The sequence below is a fragment of the Pongo abelii genome, chromosome 2 (genome assembly GCF_028885655.2).
Source record: "Pongo abelii isolate AG06213 chromosome 2, NHGRI_mPonAbe1-v2.0_pri, whole genome shotgun sequence".
In the NCBI taxonomy this organism is placed as follows: domain Eukaryota; kingdom Metazoa; phylum Chordata; class Mammalia; order Primates; family Hominidae; genus Pongo; species Pongo abelii.
The window spans coordinates 154479996-154499048 of record NC_085928.1 but is presented as its reverse complement, the minus strand read 5'-3'; positions in this window follow the sequence as shown (position 1 = coordinate 154499048).

The window sequence follows — 19053 nt, the reverse complement described above, 5'->3', positions numbered from 1 at the left end:
TCTCCAGCTTTGTTCTTTTGGCTTAGGATTGACTTGGCGATGTGGGCTCTTTTTTGGTTGCATATGAACTTTAAAGTAGTTTTTTCCAATTCTGTGAAGAAAGTCATTGGTAGCTTGATGGGGATGGCATTGAATCTATAAATTATGTTGGGCAGTATGGCCATTTTCATGATATTGATTCTTCCTACCCATGAGCATGGAATGTTCTTCCATTTGTTTGTATCCTCTTTTATTTCACTGAGCAGTGGTTTGTAGTTCTCCTTGAAGAGGTCCTTCACATCCCTTGTAAGTTGGATACCTCGATATTTTATTCTCTTTGAAGCAATTGTGAATGAGAGTTCACTCATGATTTGGCTCTCTGTTTGTCTGTTATTGGTGTATAAGAATGCTTGTGATTTTCGTACATTGATTTTATATCCTGAGACTTTGCTGCAGTTGCTTATCAGCTTAAGGAGATTTTGGGCTGAGACAATGGGGTTTTCTAGATATAAAATCATGTCATCTGCAAACAGGGACAATTTGACTTCCTCTTTTCCTAATTGAATACCCTTTATTTCCTTCTCCTGCCTAATTGCCCTGGCCAGAACTTCCAACACTATGTTGAATAGGAGTGGTGTGAGAGGGCATCCCTGTCTTGTGCCAGTTTTCAGAGGGAATGCTTCCAGTTTTGGCCCATTCAGTATGATATTGGCTGTGGGTTTGTCATAGATAGCTCTTATTATTTTGAGATACGTCCCATCAATACCTAATTTATTGAGAGTTTTTAGCATGAAGGATTATTGAATTTTGTCAAAGGCCTTTTCTTCATCTATTGAGATAATCATGTGGTTTTTGTCTTTGGTTCTGTTTATTTGCTGGATTACATTTATTGATTTGTGTATATTGAACCAGCCTTGCATCCCTGGGATGAAGCCCACTTGATCATGGTGGATAAGCTTTTTGATGTGCTGCTGGATTTGGTTTGCTAGTATTTTACTGAGGATTTTTGCATCAATGTTCATCAAGGATATTGGTCTAAAATTCTCTTTTTTGGTTGTGTCTCTGCCTGGCTTTGCTATCAGGATGATGCTGGCCTCATAAAATGAGTTAGGGAGGATTCCCTCTTTTTCTATTGGTTGGAATAGTTTCAGAATGAATGGTACTAGTTCCTCCTTGTACCTCTGATAGAATTTGGCTGTGCATCCATCTGGTCCTGGACTCTTTTTGGTTGGTAAGCTATTGATTATTGCCACAATTTCAGCTCCTGTTATTGGTCTATTCAGAGATTCAAATTCTTCCTGGTTTAGTCTTGGGAGGGTGTATGTGTCAAGGAATTTATCCATTTCTTCTAGATTTTCTAGTTTATTTGCATAGAGGTGTTTGTAGTATTCTCTGATGGTAGTTTGTATTTCTGTGGGATTGGTGGTGATATCCCCTTTATCATTTTTTATTGCATCTATTTGATTCTTCTCTCTTTTCTTCTTTATTAGTTTTGCTAGCGGTCTATCAATTTGGTTGATCCTTTCAAAAAACCAGCTCCTGGATTCATTAATTTTTTGAAGTGTTTTTTGTGTCTCTATTTCCTTCAGTTCTGCTCTGATTTTAGTTATTTCTTGCCTTCTGCTAGCTTTTGAATGTGTTTGCTCTTGCTTTTCTAGTTCTTTTAATTGTGATATTAGGGTGTCAAATTTGGATCTTTCCTGCTTTCTCTTGTGGGCATTTAGTGCTATAAATTTCCTTCTACACACTGCTTTGGATGTGTCCCAGAGATTCTGATATGTTGTGTCTTTGTTCTGGTTGGTTTCAAAGAACATCTTTATTTCTGCCTTCATTTCGTTAAGTACCCAGTAGTCATTCAGGAGCAGATTGTTCAGTTTCCATGTAGTTGAGCGGTTTTGAGTGAGTTTCTTAATCCTGAGTTCTGGTTTGATTGCACTGTGGTCTGAGAGACAGTTTGTTCTAATTTCTGTTCTTTTACATTTGCTGAGGAGAGCTTTACTTCCAACTATGTGGTCAATTTTGGAATATGTGTGGTGCTGAAAAAAATGTATATTCTGTTGATTTGGGGTGGAGAGTTCTGTAGATGTCTATTAGGTCCACTTGGTGCAGAGCTGAGTTCAATTCCTGGGTATCCTTGTTAACTTTCTGTCTCGATCTGTCTAATGTTGACAGTGGGTGTTAAACTCTCCCATTATTATTGTGTGGGAGTCTAAGTCTCTTTGTAGGTCACTCAGGACTTGCTTTATGAATCTGGGTGCTCCTGTATTGGGTGCATATATATTTAGGATAGTTAGCTCTTCTTGTTGAATTGATCCCTTTACCATTATGTAATGGCCTTCTTTGTCTCTTTTGATCTTTGTTGGTTTAAAGTCTATTTTATCAGAGACTAGGATTGCAACCCCTGCCTTTTTTTGTTTTCCATTTGCTTGGTAGATCTTCCTCCATCCTTTTATTTTGAGCCTATGTGTGTCTCTGCACGTGAGATGGGTTTCCTGAATACAGCACACTGATGGGTCTTGAGTCTTTATCCAATTTGCCAGTCTGTGTCTTTTAATTGGAGCATTTAGTCCATTTACATTTAAAATTAATATTGTTATGTGTGAATTTGATCCTGTCATTATGATGTTAGCTGGTTATTTTGCTCATTAGTTGATGCAGTTTCTTCCTAGCCTCGATGGTCTTTTCAATTTGGCATGATTTTGCAGTGGCTGGTACTGGTTGTTCTTCTCCATGTTTAGTGCTTCCTTCAAGAGCTCTTTTAGGGTAGGCCTGGTGGTGACAAAATCTCTCAGCATTTTCTTGTCTGCAAAGTATTTTATTTCTCCTTCACTTATGAAGCTTAGTTTGGCTGGATATGAAATTGGGGGTTGAAAATTCTTTTCTTTAAGAATGTTGAATATTGGCCCCCACTGTCTTCTGGCTTGTAGAGTTTCTGCCAAGAGATCTGCTGTTAGTCTGATGGGCTTCCCTTTGTGGGTAACCCGACCTTTCTCTCTGGCTGCCCTTAACATTTTTTCCTTCATTTCAACTTTGGTGAATCTGACAATTACGTGTCTTGGAGTTGCTCTTCTCGAGGAGTACCTTTGTGGCATTCTCTGTATTTCCTGAATCTGAAGGTTGGCCTGCCTTGCTAGATTGGGGAAGTTCTCCTGGATAATATCCTGCGGAGTGTTTTCCAACTTGGTTCCCTTCTCCCCGTCACTTTCAGGTACACCAATCAGACATAGATTTGGTCTTTTCACATAGTCCCATATTTCTTGGAGGCTTTGTTCATTTCTTTTTATTCTTTTTTCTCTAAACTTCCCTTCTTGCTTCATTTCATTCATTTCATCTTCCATCACTGATACCCTTTCTTCCAGTTGATCGCATCGGCTCCTGAGGCTTCTGCATTTTTCACATAGTTCTCGAGCCTTGGCTTTCAGCTCCATCAGCTCCTTTAAGCACTTCTCTGTATTGGTTATTCTAGTTATACATTCGTCTAAATTTTTTTCAAAGTTTTCAACTTCTTTGCCTTTGGTATGAATTTCCTCCTGTAGCTCAGAGTAGTTTGATCATCTGAAGCCTTCTTCTCTCAACTCGTCAAAGTCATTCTCCATCCAGGTTTGTTCCGTTGCTGCTGAGGAGCTGCGTTCCTTTGGAGAAGGAGAGGCGCTCTGCTGTTTAGAGTTTCCAGTTTTTCTGCTCTGTTTTTTCCCCATCTTTGTGGTTTTATCTACTTTTGGTCTTTGATGATGGTGATGTACAGATGGGTTTTTGGTGTGGATATCCTTTCTGTTTGTTAGTTTTCCTTCTAACAGACAGGACCCTCAGCTGCAGGTCTGTTGGAGTTTACTAGAGGTCCACTCCAGACGCTGTTTGCCTGGGTACCAGCAGCGGTGGCTGCAGAACAGTGGATTTTCATGAACCGTGAATGCTGCTGTCTGATCGTTCCTCTGGAAGTTTTTTCTCAGAGGAGTACCCGGCCGTGTGAGGTGTCAGTCTGCCCCTACTGGGGGGTGCCTCCCAGTTAGGCTGCTCAGGGGTCAGGGGTCAGGGACCCACTTGAGGAGGCAGTCTGCCCATTCTCAGATCTCCAGCTGCGTGCTGGGAGAACCACTGCTCTCTTCAAAGCTGTCACACAGGGACACTTAAGTCTGCAGAGGTTACTGTTGTCTTTTTGTTTGTCTGTGCCCTGCCCCCAGAGGTGGAGCCTACAGAGGCAGGCAAGCCTCCTTGAGCTGTGGTGGGCTCCAGCCAGTTCAAGCTTCCCAGCTGCTTTGTTTACCTAAGCAAGCCTGGGCAATGGCGGGCGCCCCTCCCCCAGCCTCGCTGCCACCTTGCAGTTTGATCTCAGACTGCTGTGCTAGCAATCAGTGAGACTCCGTGGGCATAGGACCCTCCGAGCCAGGTGCGGGATATAATCTCCTGGTGCGCCATTTTTTAAGCCCGTTGGAAAAGCGCAGTATTAGGGTAGGAGTGACCCGATTTTCCAGGTGCTGTCTGTCACCCCTTTCTTTGACTAGGAAAGGGAACTCCCTGACCCCTTGCGCTTCCCGAGTGAGGCAATGCCTCGCCCTGCTTTGGCTCCTGCACGGTGTGCTGCACCCACTGTCCTGCACCCACTGTCTGGCACTCCCTAGTGAGATGAACCCAGTACCTCAGATGGAAATGCAGAAATCACCCGTCTTCTGCGTCGCTCACGCTGGGAGCTGCAGACCAGAGCTGTTCCTATTCGGCCATCTTGGCTCCCCCTCTTGTTTTTCAAACTAATAGAAATATTCAATCAAATTTAAGTAAATGAGAAGAGCCATCCTGAACCTCAAGAGCTCACCAAAAGATTTGAAATGCCTGGCCCAAAGTGCTTAGTATAAGGTCTCAGTCCCAGTACCCATTCTTAGCAGCTTAGTGAAGGGTTCTAACCAGGCCTAATCAACCACCTCCCAGCATCTGTCCAGGCTCAGACATCCCTCTGTAAGAACTGGCATTTAAGAAAACATGGAATGCACTGTTGAAGTCTAGAGACTACCTTGGTAATAAATATAAAAACACTTTTGCCTCAAATCCTACACAGGAGAAGCAATACTTACAATCTTGTTGACAGTTCAAAATAATTCCAAATATTGCAAAAATTATTATAATTCATTATACATCCTACAGTTGGAATTGGAGGGTGCATGTTAGTCTTGTTTACCAAGAATTAGCATCCATTTCTAGTAACATAGAGCAATGGTTCTCTACTGGGGATAATTTTGCCCTCAGGGGATATATGATAATGTCTGAAGACATTTCTGATAGTCATCACCTGGGATGTTCTACTGATATCTAATGGGTAGAGGCCAGGAATGTTGCTAAACAAACTATAATGCACAAGATAACTCCATTAGAAAAAGACATTTTTAGCCCCAGATATCAATAGTGCTGTGGTTGAGACACCCTGATGCAGAATATACAATTGTAAAACAGTGTTTTTGTAATTTAGCCTAAAACACGGAAGTCTAAAAATGCTGCATTAACAGAGTTCTCCATATTTGACTGCTTTTGTTTTTGTTTTTATTTCTGTTTTTGTTTCGAGACAGAGTTTCTCTCTTGTTGCCCAACCTGGCGTGCAATGGCACAATCTCAGCTCACTGCAGCCTCCAACTCCCGAGTTCAAGTGATTCTCCTGCCCCAGCTTCCTGAGTAGCTGGGATTACAGGCATGTGCCACCATGCCTGGCTAATTTTTGTATTTTTTAGTAGAGGCAGGGTTTCACCATGTTGACCAGGATGGTCTCAAGTTCCTGACCTGTTTTTACAGACATATTTTTTATTCCTTAGTGATTCTAAGCTGCACGGTACTTGTTTATACGGTTATTTTTAAAACATTGCATTTTTTTCTTTCCTTTTCTTTGCGAGCAGGAAGGGTGTCTACCATACTTTTTCAGAGCCTATATATCTCAGAATGGAACTTTGTAACCAGTAATCTTGAGTCTGCTCATAATGGGCAAAGCCATCAATCTCTTCTTTTCTCAAATGAGGGAAATCTTTCTGACAGGATTAGTACTTTCCAAATTGATCCACAAAACCCCTTGGTAACTGTGGTTTTAAACTGTATCAGGAACAAGAAGGTTTAATGAAGGGTTCTGGAACCTCCATCCATTCCTGCTTTGCCATGGGAAGCTGTTCTCTACATGTCTGGCGTCTATGCTAGTTTCTTCTGCTAAGGGAAAACACGGTTTCATAACCACTGTATCATACTGTAATCAAGTTCTCTTCAAGTTTTAATATGTTACAAATTTTTACAGGAAAATTTTTATAAATAAATATTTCAATATTCTTCAATTTCATTATCATCCTTTGGAAATTCCTTTGCATTCAAAATTATCCTAAAATTAGTAATGTAGTGACCTTTTTACTTTCACTGGTTAATTATGTTATGCCTATTAGAAAGCAACATCCAGAACCTACAAGGAACTTAAACAAATTTACAAGAAAAAAGAAGACCCATCAAGAAGTGGGCAAAGGATATGAACAGACACTTCTCAAAAAACGCATTTATGCGACCAACAAACATATTTAAAAAATCACATCATCACTGGTTATTAGAGAAATGCAAATCAAAACCACAATGAGATACCATCTCATGACAGAATGGCGATTATTAAAAAGTCAGGAAACAACAGATGCTAGCGAGGCTGTGGAGAAGTAGGAATGCTTTTACTCTGTTGGTGGGGGCATAAATTAGTTCAACCATTGTGGAAGACAGTGTGGCGATTCCTCAAGGATCTAGAACCAGAAATATCATTTGACCCAACAATCCCATTACTGGGCATATACCCAAAGGATTCTAAATCATTCTACTATAAAGATACATACACATGTATGTTTATTGCAGCACTATTTTCAATAGCAAAGACTTGGAACCAACCCAAATCTCCATCAGTGATAGACTGGATAAAGAAAATATGGCACATATACGCCATGGAATACTATACAGCCATGAAAAAGAATGAGTTCATGTCCTTTGCAGGGACATGGATGAAACTGGAAGCCATTGTTCTCAGCAAACACAAGAACAGAAAACCAAACACAGCATGATCTCATTCATAACTGGGAATTGAATGATGAGAACACATGGACACAGGGAGGGGAACATCACACCGGGGTCTCTTGGGAAGTCAGGGTCAAGGGGAGGGAGAGCATTAGGACAAGTACCTAATGCACGTGTGGCTTAAAACCTAGATGATGGGTTGATAGGTGCAGCAAACCACCATGGCACATGTATACCTATGTAACAAACCTGCATATTCTGCACATGTATCCCAGAACTTAAAGTAAAATTACAAAAAAAAAAAAAAAAAAAAGCATCGGACACTTACTATGTTCTTTATCTATATAAGGTCTTTGCAAAGGATAAAATATTATTTCTTCCATTAAGATGCTGACAAGGGTTAAGAATAAGACATGTCTACAAACAAGTGTTGTAAAAGTGAGCAGCGTTTATAGAAATCAATGTGCCTTAAGGAAGACATATGAAGGAGTTCAGGGGAAGTAGAAAATTCTGTTACTCAGCTTCAGCCTCTTGCTGCTATGTGTAATATGGAATCAAGATTGTCAGATGTTCTGATTATTTTTTTAAAAAAGCTGAAAAACTAAACTTTTATATTATTGTTATTAACTATTTTAAATATTTAGCATATTTAAATATTGCTAACTTATTTAACAACATTTTTAAGTACTATGTAGGCCAAGCTAAACATCTTGGCCAAGCTACTGCTTGGTCCAAGACTGCCAGTTTGAAGCTTCTGAATACAAAATCATCTCTAATTAATTTTAGTTAGGTTGATGTTGTTGTCATATTCTGGGGCCAAAATCCTGATGCATTTATTTATTTATTTATTTATTTATTTATTTATTTATTTATTGAGACCGAGTCTCCCTCTGTCGCCCAGGCTGGAGCGCAGTGGTGAGATCTCGGCTCACTGCAAGCTCCGCCTCCCTGGTTCACGCCATTCTCCTGCCTCAGCCTCCTGAGTAGCTGAGACTACAGGCGGCTGCCACTACACCCGGCTAATTTTTTGTATTTTTTAGTAGAGACGGGGTTTCGCCGTGTTAGCCAGGATGGTCTTGATCTCCTGACCTGGTGATCCGCCCACCTCGGCCTCCCAAAGTGCTGGGATTACAGGCGTGAGCCACCCCGCGCCTGGCCCTGATACATTTATTTAAATGATTTAATTATATCGTAGCTATGATGATGGGCAGGAGAAATACAGGATTGGAAAGAAATTTTCAAAATGGAAGCAAAATCCAAGATAAGTTTGTTTTGTTTTACTTTTTCCTTTCCTTGAGAATTTTGACTAACAACGCACATCATTTTTTGCGTTTGAGGCTAAGAAGTCATTGCTATGAACAGCTGAAGAATTATGATCTGACCTTATTGTATCTACTTGTTCCAATGAACTGAGACGCTTCTCTCACGAAGATTCTGTTTCCTTGGGGACTGCTCAGTGCCCTCCAAAATGTGTTTTAGAATTCAAGACAAAATCTCTTAGCTATGAAAAACAAATTCTTTATCCATTTTTATCCTTTTGTTCAGTTTTCTAATTCTGCATTGTAGATTATAATAGCACATACAAAAAGGTAATTCTATTCACAAGCAATGAATTTTATTAAATCGTCTAGATTGAGTTTTAAGTTTTTTCTGTAAAAGAAAAAACAGAGCAGTTTTAGTATTCTAGCTACATATGAGGCAGTCACAAAGGAACAATAGGTTAATCAATATATCCAGCAACTTTACCTAAAAAAGGAAACTCTACCCATAATAATTACCCCTGGTGGGCTGTTTAAGATACGAAATACTGCAGAAAAGATGTTGATTGATTGCTATGAATTTTTGGCAGCTGTAGCTTTTGAAGCATGAAATACATTAGCATTGTCTCATAATGCCTTCAATAATTGTATACTGAGTTGATGTTTGTCTTCTGAAAAAGGTGCTTAATTTATTCACAAAACAGCCAGGGGCTGAACAATTTAACATGTATAAATAAAACGATCTCTGTTTTTCCAATGGACATTTAACGAAAGGACAATGTAAGAAATAACTTTCACCATACATAATTGATAAAGATGTAATTTAATGTTCATTGTTGAAATACTTTTGTCCTTTCCAAGTTATTAAATATTACAAGCTTCCAGTTAAATTTATTGCATCATTATGTTTTCAGTATGAAGTCTTCTATTGTAAGAATAATTGTCATGTGGTTAAAAGAAAATATAATAGTGCTTTTTAGGCACAACATTCGCTTGTAAGGTGAAGCTTTAAAAATTTATTTTTCATCGTTTTATTTAGTGATATTCAAAGAATGATAACAAAAACGACAGAATTTATTGCATAGCAAGAGGATTTGCTTTTAACTAGAGTTTTAAAACTATAACTTAATAGGAGAAAAATAAGTTGTTTATTTTCTCACAGTTAGGAAATTTTAAGTCATCACATTGTTTTGGATACCTGCTGTATGGTTCTGTTACTCTTTCTCTTATCCTATGAGTAGGAAATAATCTAATTAGTTTATCACTGCATGAAATCCTTTTTCAACCAATTGCCTTTCTCAACCAATATCCATTGTAGTAACAATACTTGAGGATTTTATTATTACATAAAATGCAAAGTATTTTTCCCCACAACACATTAACATCTATTATCTTATTTTTTACCCCCCAACCACACTGTAATACTTTTCAGGTGGATACTATTGCCACCAAAAATGCAGTAACTAGGTACAATAATTAGACCCAGAATCCCGATTGAATCTCAATTTCCTTCTGTTTATGCTGTCTCCATAGTTATGCATTATAATCTATATTAATGGTTATCTACAAATTTATGTGTTATATATATGTGTATGTATATAACATAAGTTTCCATTAGATCTTTTAGAACATTGAAAATACTGAAATCTTTGTTCAGATAATTTCAAGGTTCATGTATGTGTTTGGATCAGAGAGAGACTGAGAGATGGCGAGGACTTAGCAGAACTGGAAACCACTATGTAAACCGTCATGCATATTTTACACCTCTGAAGGCTATGACTGAGAAGCAAGTGGCAAACCCAGCCAAGGCTGCATAACTCAGGCCTGAGAGAATATCAACAGAAGGCTACAAAATGCCTTGATCCATCTATGGCTCATCCTCATGTTTAATTGTTGATAATAAATTACAAACCAATGGCAAAATGTCAAAAAAGACCATATAAATAACTTTCAAGAAACATATTAATGGGCCATCCAGTGTGTGAGGCAGATGGCTCACCAATATATTCAGTTCAATCAAAAATGGTTTTTACATTGTTGTCTTAGTCCCAGAGAAATCATGTAATATGCCCATAGTCACTTAGTAAGTTATAAAACAAAAAACATTACAATTTGAACCCAAGTGTTTGACCTCCAGAGATGATCTGTGCTTAGTCTCTCTTCTGCAATATACATTTGGATTTTTTATTCCAAGCACAGTGGTTTTATGTATGCACATTATGAGCTTGGATAGAACTAGGTAGCTATGCAGACAGAAGGCCAACAAATATCAGTTCCTAGAAGAAATGTCTGTGTTATGGAAGAAGATCAAGTATAAAGCCTCAGAGAAGGGAAAGGAAACAAATTTTTGCTCGCAAGTGAAAAAGATTGAAATGCCAAATGAAGATTTTTGACCGGCTCAGGCAGGTTTAATTATATATACTTTCCTTTTCCTTAACTTCTCAAAATTTTCAATGTAGCCTACATTGCACACTACTGTGTTTGTGTGTATGTCTGTTACTCTGTGTGTGTGGGAGAGAGAAAGAGAAACATACAAAGAAAAGTTCTTTGGAGTAAATTTTGCTGATATCTGTCTTCTGAATAATGTGAAGTTTATGTCTATTAGCCATACCACAAACATTTGTTTAAGAGCTTAACGATTTTTTTAAAAACACTAATGCCTAGTAAATCTATCCATCTATCCATCTATCTATGTATCTATCTATCTATCTATCTATCTATCTATTTGATATCTCTCTTACAATCCTAGAATCACAACAATTTTCTAGGCATTGTGCTAGTACTTATGTATGTATGTACTAGTATGTATAAACATTAAATAATTTAGATAAATAGAAATATAGCTTTTTAACACTGGGTAATTTTTAATTTGGGTTTAAAATAAAAATGTAAAGATGTGAAGCTCCCTTTTCTCTGGTGAGAAGTTATCATTCTTGTAAGAACTCAACTAGGAAGATCATAACCTCAGAAGAAAAAAAATCTGTCTATAGTGTATACTAGTCTCTATTAACATCTGGAAGGGGATATAACAATTGAAATTTGAGTTTTTGTATGATTTTGTTTCACTTTATTAAAACTTAGTAAGAGCTCTCTGGAATTTGGATTAATTTTTATTTAGTGTTGTAATTAAGACTGAGAGCTTAAAATCCTTCTCAACTACATGTTGAATAAAACAGAAAATAGCAATACCCCATTCACTGGATTGTTTTGTTTACGATTGAATTTGTTTAATAAGACAATTGTTTAATTGTTGGTTTGATTGCTTAATTATTAGATGAGATACTATATGTAAAGAATTTACAGTAGTATCTGGCATAAGCCAAGAATTTAGAAATTAGTAAATATTTTATTAATAATGTAATTACTATTTCAGAGCAGTAATTGCAAATATCACTTTGGGAAAAAAAAAAGACACATGGCTTTGTTAAACTTTGACAGTCTGATTTATCTGTAGGAACAAAACAGATGGTCATCATATTTCTTCCATCAACTCTGCCGTATTTTATACCTGAAAATAGCTTTGCCTGAAAACAATCTGTCTGGTTATTTCTTTCTTGACCCATTCAGCAGCCAACTAAAAGTAGTCCCTTTTATTTAGATAAGCATATGCTTTTTTGCATAATATGTTTTTCTTTTAAAACATGTCAATTTATTTTTATTGAACATTAGTGCTAGCAAAAATGACAATAATTTATACAAATTCTGTCTACTTTTTTAAATGAAGATACCTCTTCAAGCAAAAACTAATTATAGTTTAATGAAGTTTTAGCCAATAAAACAACCTTTCCATAACACAATTTAAGAGCTTCAAGTAAAAAAATTATACTAATTAGTTAAGATGGATATTGTCTGAATTCCATTTTCTAATCCTAAACCACATTTAGTCAATCTATTTATAAGCAGCATAAGAAATGATTTATAATGACCAAAGTGGAAGCTTCATGGACTCAAAGTTCTTGAATATGACCCTTCTTGGATATTTAACGTTTATTTATGTCCAACTGCTTCTGCATCACATCAAAGAGCATAATTAAAATATGTTTAATTCATGATTATCATTAGTATGACTCATTAAGTACAAAATCTTTATCATTATAGGCTTCAAGGCATGTACAACTCAAACTACAATGTTTCCAAAATATTTATGTATAATTTCACTGTACTTTGAGAAATAATTCTTAATTTGCATGTAACTAGAATCAGGGCAGTATGCCAAAATAAATCACATAAGATTGTACTTCAATTTTTCTTAACAACAACAACGACAACAAAACATGTTTCCTGTTTTTGAAAAATAATTTTTACGTAAAGATGGACAGATACATATATGTCCATCTTTGGCCATATATATTATACAGGGAGATATATACATATATGTATATATATACACACAGATATATCTGTATATCTGTATATATATCTGTATGTATATCTGTATGTATATCTGTATATATATATACAGATATATCTGTGTATACATATATACATGGATATATATACACAAATGTATATATACATATATGTGTATATACACATATGTATATATGTGTTTATATATCCATGTATATTATATATATGGTCTATCTTTGGACATATATATAATGTACATGACATATACACATATGTCCATATATAATATATATATGGCCAAATATGGCCATATACATACTATGTCTTTACCTAAAATCTTTACCTAAAAATTATTTTGCAAAAACAGGCAACCTGTTTTGTTGTTGTTAGGAAAACTGAAGTTTTATATAAAATATATGTTTCGTGTTACATATCTTTATATAATATATAAGTATATATATTCAAACTCACACCTTGATATCATATATTAAAAGTTTGCATTTTTGGTTGGAAAATTATGTTATAAACACAGCGTTGTATCATTGCACAATGGTGTAAATATGGCATTTTCTGTCAAATGACAGAAGAGTAGAACTGCATCCATTCTTGATCCTTCCCTCTCTCACCATTTTACTTGCACATGGCAAGCTTATTTTATGCTCTGAAGTTTCCAGGAAAATCCATCATATTAAAAATGTTTTTATTTATAAAATGAGCATTTGCATTGAATCTAATCATTAGCTTGTAATTTTTGACATGAAGTATTTGAAGGTGTTTCCACATTCTGGAACACATCACTAGACAAATTAAAATCTTACATCCATATTTAAGGCATAAGGATTTATGCTTCATCTATTTGGGTTTGCTTGCATTTGTTAAAAATACACTACTAATATTTAGTAGTTATGAGCATTAAGTACAAATGTATATAAGTTTCTACAAAATCATTAAAAGTTAGACTACTTACTTTTCAGAGATTCTCTCATTTTGAAGAAAAAATTTCAAAATAGGAATTACTTCATACTGGTACATGGCTGCTATAGGTACTCCTTTGCGATTTTATTTCTTTTACTTTACCAAATTATCTAATTAATACCTCTAATAGTCCTTATTTCTTATGTAATGTTGCATTGGAATATGTAAATATGAGAATTAAGCAGTTTGTATAGAGACATTCTATTTTATCCAGCTGCTTCAAAGATCACAGTAAAATAAACTTTTAAAATTTGAAAATTAGAGAATGTTCTACAAAATTCTTGAGCCATAAAAATAGACAGAAAGAAGGGCCTAATTCTCCTCTTTTAGCATTAAGTTCATCAGTGGTATTAGTTAAAATACATCTACTTTATTAAAATCAGTCAGAACATAGTTTTAGAATTTACTGAAAAATTAATTATATACAACCCTTCCCCAGCACACAATTCATTTCATAATGAATCTTTACAAAATTAAATACATAAAGTCCAATAGTTGACCTGTATAATGCAGAGATGTATGCATTGAAATTATTAATTTTTATCCTTAAATTGATTAAATATATTCATTTTACTGAAAATAAGAACAAAGGAGATAGCCTCTGTGTTTTAAACATTCTCTCAAAAACAATAGAATGTATTTATTTGTGATGGAGTAAATTTAAACATAAAGTAACTCGACAGTCATGACACTGATAAGATTATAATTATCCCTGTTTAAGGGCTGGGCGAGGTGGCTCATGCCTGTAATCCCAGCACTTTGGAAGGCCAAGGTGGGCAGATTACCTGAAGTCAGAAGTTCGAGACTAGCATGGCCAACATGGTGAAACCCCGTCTCTACTAAAATAAATAAATAAATAAATACAAAAATTAGCCAGGCGTGGTAATGGGTGCCTGTAATCCCAGCTAAGCGGGAGGCTGAGGCAGGAGACTCACTTGAACCTGGGAGGTGGATGTTGCAGCGAGCTGAGATCGCGCTATTGCACTCCAGCCTGGGCAACAAGACTGAAACTCTGTCTCAAAAAAAAATAATAATAATAATAGTAATTATGCCTGTTTAAGAGAAATGCTGTGGGTGAATTGTGAGACACTACGGCGTTACGAGTTGTTGCAATACCCATATCAGAAATGCAGACGATGCGGAGTCTTGCAGTTTGTTCACTCAACTAATAGGAAGAAACTTTTGTTCCAATGACATCAGAAATAGAAATAGGGAACTAGCATAAATCTAACAATAGTTATGGATTTTTGAAAATATAGTCTGAAACTTTTGAGAAAAATAAGACTTTCTACTACAAAAAGTCAGACATAAAGAGTTCCTTAATGAAATCTCAAAAGGCTCCTTGGGACTCAGATAAATAATTGAAATAGTTTTGGTAAGAACTAACTCTAAGAGAATCAGAAACATATAGAATGGAGAAAAACTCCTTGAGGCCAAACTCATTAAAAGTTTTGCAAATGCAAAACATTTGAAAAACAGTGAATAAGCCAGCTGAATGCAAAGCAACTCTGATTTTTACTAGATTTAATTAGCAAGCAAAATGAATCCACATTTACTCCTTTATAATACCACCATTTACAAAACCTTTACAAAACCATACAAAATATCCATTAATTCATTCCAGAAACATCTATTGACTATTTTAAGGCATGATTGTTTAGACTTCAGATATAGAATAAGGAGTTAGACAAAATACCTGCCTTATGGATTTTACATTCTCAAAAAATAAGGAAATAGTATGATGTCAATATACTATAATACAGAATTTAATAATAATGTGTGCATTGTTGTTCATATGTCTTAACCTACAGTCTAATATTACACTAAAATCTCAAATGAGGAAACAAAGACTCAGGGGTGTGTGAAATCATACTGGTACCTGCAGTCTATCTGAGTATGACTTATGGTTTTCAACTAAATGGCTTTCTTAAGTAACTGAATACATTTTGGCATTTATTTCTTTGTTAATATCTGGTAATTCCTGCTCTTATTTTTAATTCTTGCACTTCAAAGGGGGAAATTCTCTCTTTTTTTTTTTTTGGTTTTAATTTTTGGGACAGGGTCTCACTCCATCACCCAAACTGGAGTGCTGTAGCACAATCTGGGCTTACTGCAACCTCTGCCTCCAGGGACCAAAGGATCCTTCTACCTCAGCCTCCCAAGCAGCTGATACTAGAGACATGCACCAACATGCCCAGTAATTTTTTGTATTTTTTGTAGAGACGGTTTTTGCCATGTTGCCCAGGCTGGTCTCAATCTCCTGGGCTCAAGGGATCCAACGACCTAGGCCTCCCAAAGTGCTATGATTACAGATGTGAGCCATTGCACACAGCCAAAAATGAAGTTCATTTACATATTGAAAATTTGCCAGTGTTTCTGCTCCTGGCAAAGTTTGAGCAACATCATTCCCTGTAACCAAACTGGTTGAGCTAAAGGTCCGTTGGGAAGCAGAGAGAATAGCTACAAATGAGAAAAGGAACCGAACAGCATTTTAGTTCCTCTTAGCCTGGGCCTGTGTTATCTTGTTTGATTTGTAAGACACACTTATGCTCAAGGGTAAACATGATATTTCATTTTAAAGGCATCTAAGCATTTTTAGGATTGGCACTTTTGGATGTCGTTGTTGAAGTTCACTTAAAAAGGGTTGGAAATATATTAACATACTAGTCATCATATGCAATGTGATTTTTTTAAGTTGATAATTAAAACAAGCATCAAACACAGTTGAATTCAACACATCTTTAATGACATTCTGTGTTACTACAATATGCCAGGTGCTATATGGAAAACATGAGAAGCATAAGTAGTGCACTCTTCTTTCCCGAAACTTAAAACAACAGAAGGATATACAGGAGGTAAAGCCAGAGAAATGGCACAACCAGAAGCTATTCCAGCCCTGCTTGCTTCCCTGGCAGGTAGCTTATTGATGTGTATCTTGGGGCACATGTCATAGCTAATAAAATTCAATGCTCATCTTTCTCTCTCTCTCTCTCTCTCGATTCTATACAATGTGCAGAAATTCTATACAATATACAATGTGCAATTCTTCACAATGTGCAAAAATCAGTAGGCACTGAATAAGTTATTTTGAATACTAAAGACTATATGTGCATAACTGTGTTAGCCTGTTTTCATACTGCAAAAAAGAAGTGCCCAAGTCTGAGCATGGTGGCTCATGCCTGTAATCTCAGCACTTTTGGAGCCTGAAGCATAAGAACTGCTTGAACCAAGGAGACAGAGTTTGCAGTAAGCACTCCTGCCTGGGTGACAGGGCTAGACTCTGTCTCGGGGTAAAACAAAACAAAACAAACAAACAAAAAACAGCCCAAGACTGGGTAATCTATAAAGAAAAGAGGTTTAATTGACTTATAGTTCCACGTGGATGGCTGGAGAGTCCTCAGGAAACTTACAGTCATGGCAGAAAGTGAAGTAGGCATGTCTTACATGTTGGCAGGTGAGAGAGAGCATGTGAAGGAGGAATTGTCAAACACTTATACAACCATTAGCTGTCATGAGAACTCACTCACTAACATGATAACAGCATGGGGAAAACTACACCTATGATCCAATCACCTCCTATCAGGTTCCTCCCTCAATACCTGGGGATTACAATTAGACATAAAATTTGGGTGGGGACACAGAGCAAAACCATATCAATAATAACCAAGCAGAATAACTGGGGGAAGATTTAAAGGGGAAGAATAAACAACCACGAGGAAAAGCAAATATTAAAAGAGAAAATAGGCTGGGCACGGTGCCTCATGCCTGTAATCCTAGCGCTTTGGGAGGCCGAGGCAGGCGGAACACAAGGTCAGGAGTTTGAGACCAGCCTGGCTAATATGGTGAAACTCCTTCCCTACTAAAAATACAAAAGTTAGCTGGGTATGGTGGTGGGTGTCTGTAGTCTCAGCTACTTGGGAGGCTGAGGCAGGAGAATTGCTTGAACCCGGGAGGCAGAGGTTGCAGTGAGCTGAGATCACGCCACTGCACTCCAGCCTGGGGAACAGAGTGAGACTCAGTCTCAAAAAAAGAAAGGAGAGAAAATAAAGGGAGGAGTCAACAGCAGAGGTAGTACCCCCAAAATTAGTGGGGGAAATGGATAAGATACATTCGCAGCTTAGTGAGGACTCTACTTTGGCAGGAGCAATGGGTGGGGAAAAGAGTTAAGAGATGTTTGGATTAAGTAAGCAGGGAGAAATGAAAGATAGCCTTGCTAGCCAATGTGAGGAATATTGACAATTTCTGGAAAGTAAAGTCATAGTGATGTCACTGAAGAATATGACTGCGGAACATGAGAAGAATAAGGTTTACACTTAATGAAAAATGTTTACATTAGAAAGACTTAGAAACAGCATAATAGTTTAAATGTAAAGACTTAATCAGGGAAAATTACAATAGAAATGGAAGTGGAAGAACAGATAAAACCAATAGTTCAAAGTTCATAATCACAGATTTTGGGAATAACTAATGTTAAATAGGATAATTTAGTAGATATTATATTTTCAAGATGGGAGACTAGACATATCAGAAAGCAAAAGTATATGATGAAATCATAGAAAAATCCAGTATTCCATTAGTAATGTAAGTAGCAAATCAGGAATCAGATGTTGACTTGAAGTCATTGGCACTGAATCTTGATAAACCCACCCTTCTAGCTCTAGGCTCAGAGATGAAGATGATAACTTGGCAGACAATCAAATAAGATCCAGAGCACACTCAGAAAGACTGAGGAGCTCTAGACAATGCCCAAATGAGATAACAAACACAGAAGGAAAGTCTTTTTGCTCCTGTCTTCATTGTTCATTCAGCACACAGTTTGGGCTGAGATAAGGGTTATTCTCAAGTTTCATTTATTCATATAAGTATCCATTAGGTAACAACCATTTTCAGGCATTATGCAGGCATGGGAAAAAACTGATGGAACATAAACCTGGTTTTGGAAAATTCTACAATTTGTTGGAGAAACAGATGATGAGTGGATTAAAGTGATAAACAATTAACTCTAATTAAAATTATTAGAAGAAGTTTTATTGAAGTGGTGATTCCTTTTTCTAGTTTCCAGAAAAAAGAGACAAGAAGCAGAAGCTACATTATGGGCGAAGGCATGGCGCAATGAGAAAACAATCTGTGAGAGAAACTGTAAGTTGTTGACTGTGTTCAAACCTCTGCTATAGTCTGTACAACTGACATAGTTTGGATATCTGTCCCCACACAAATCTCATGTTGAAATGTAAGCCCCAGTGTTGGAGATGGGGCCTGATGGGAGATGTTTGCGTCTTGGAAGAGGATGCCTTGTGGCTTGGTGTGGCCCTTGCTATACGGAGTGAGTTCTCAGAAAATCTAGCTGTTTTGAAGTATGGCACCTCCCCCATCTCTTGCTCCTGTTCTCACCACGTGGGATGCCTGCTCCCTCTTTGTTTCTACCATAAGTAAAAAGCTCACTGAAGCCCCCAGAAGTTGAGCAGATGCAGGCGACATGCTT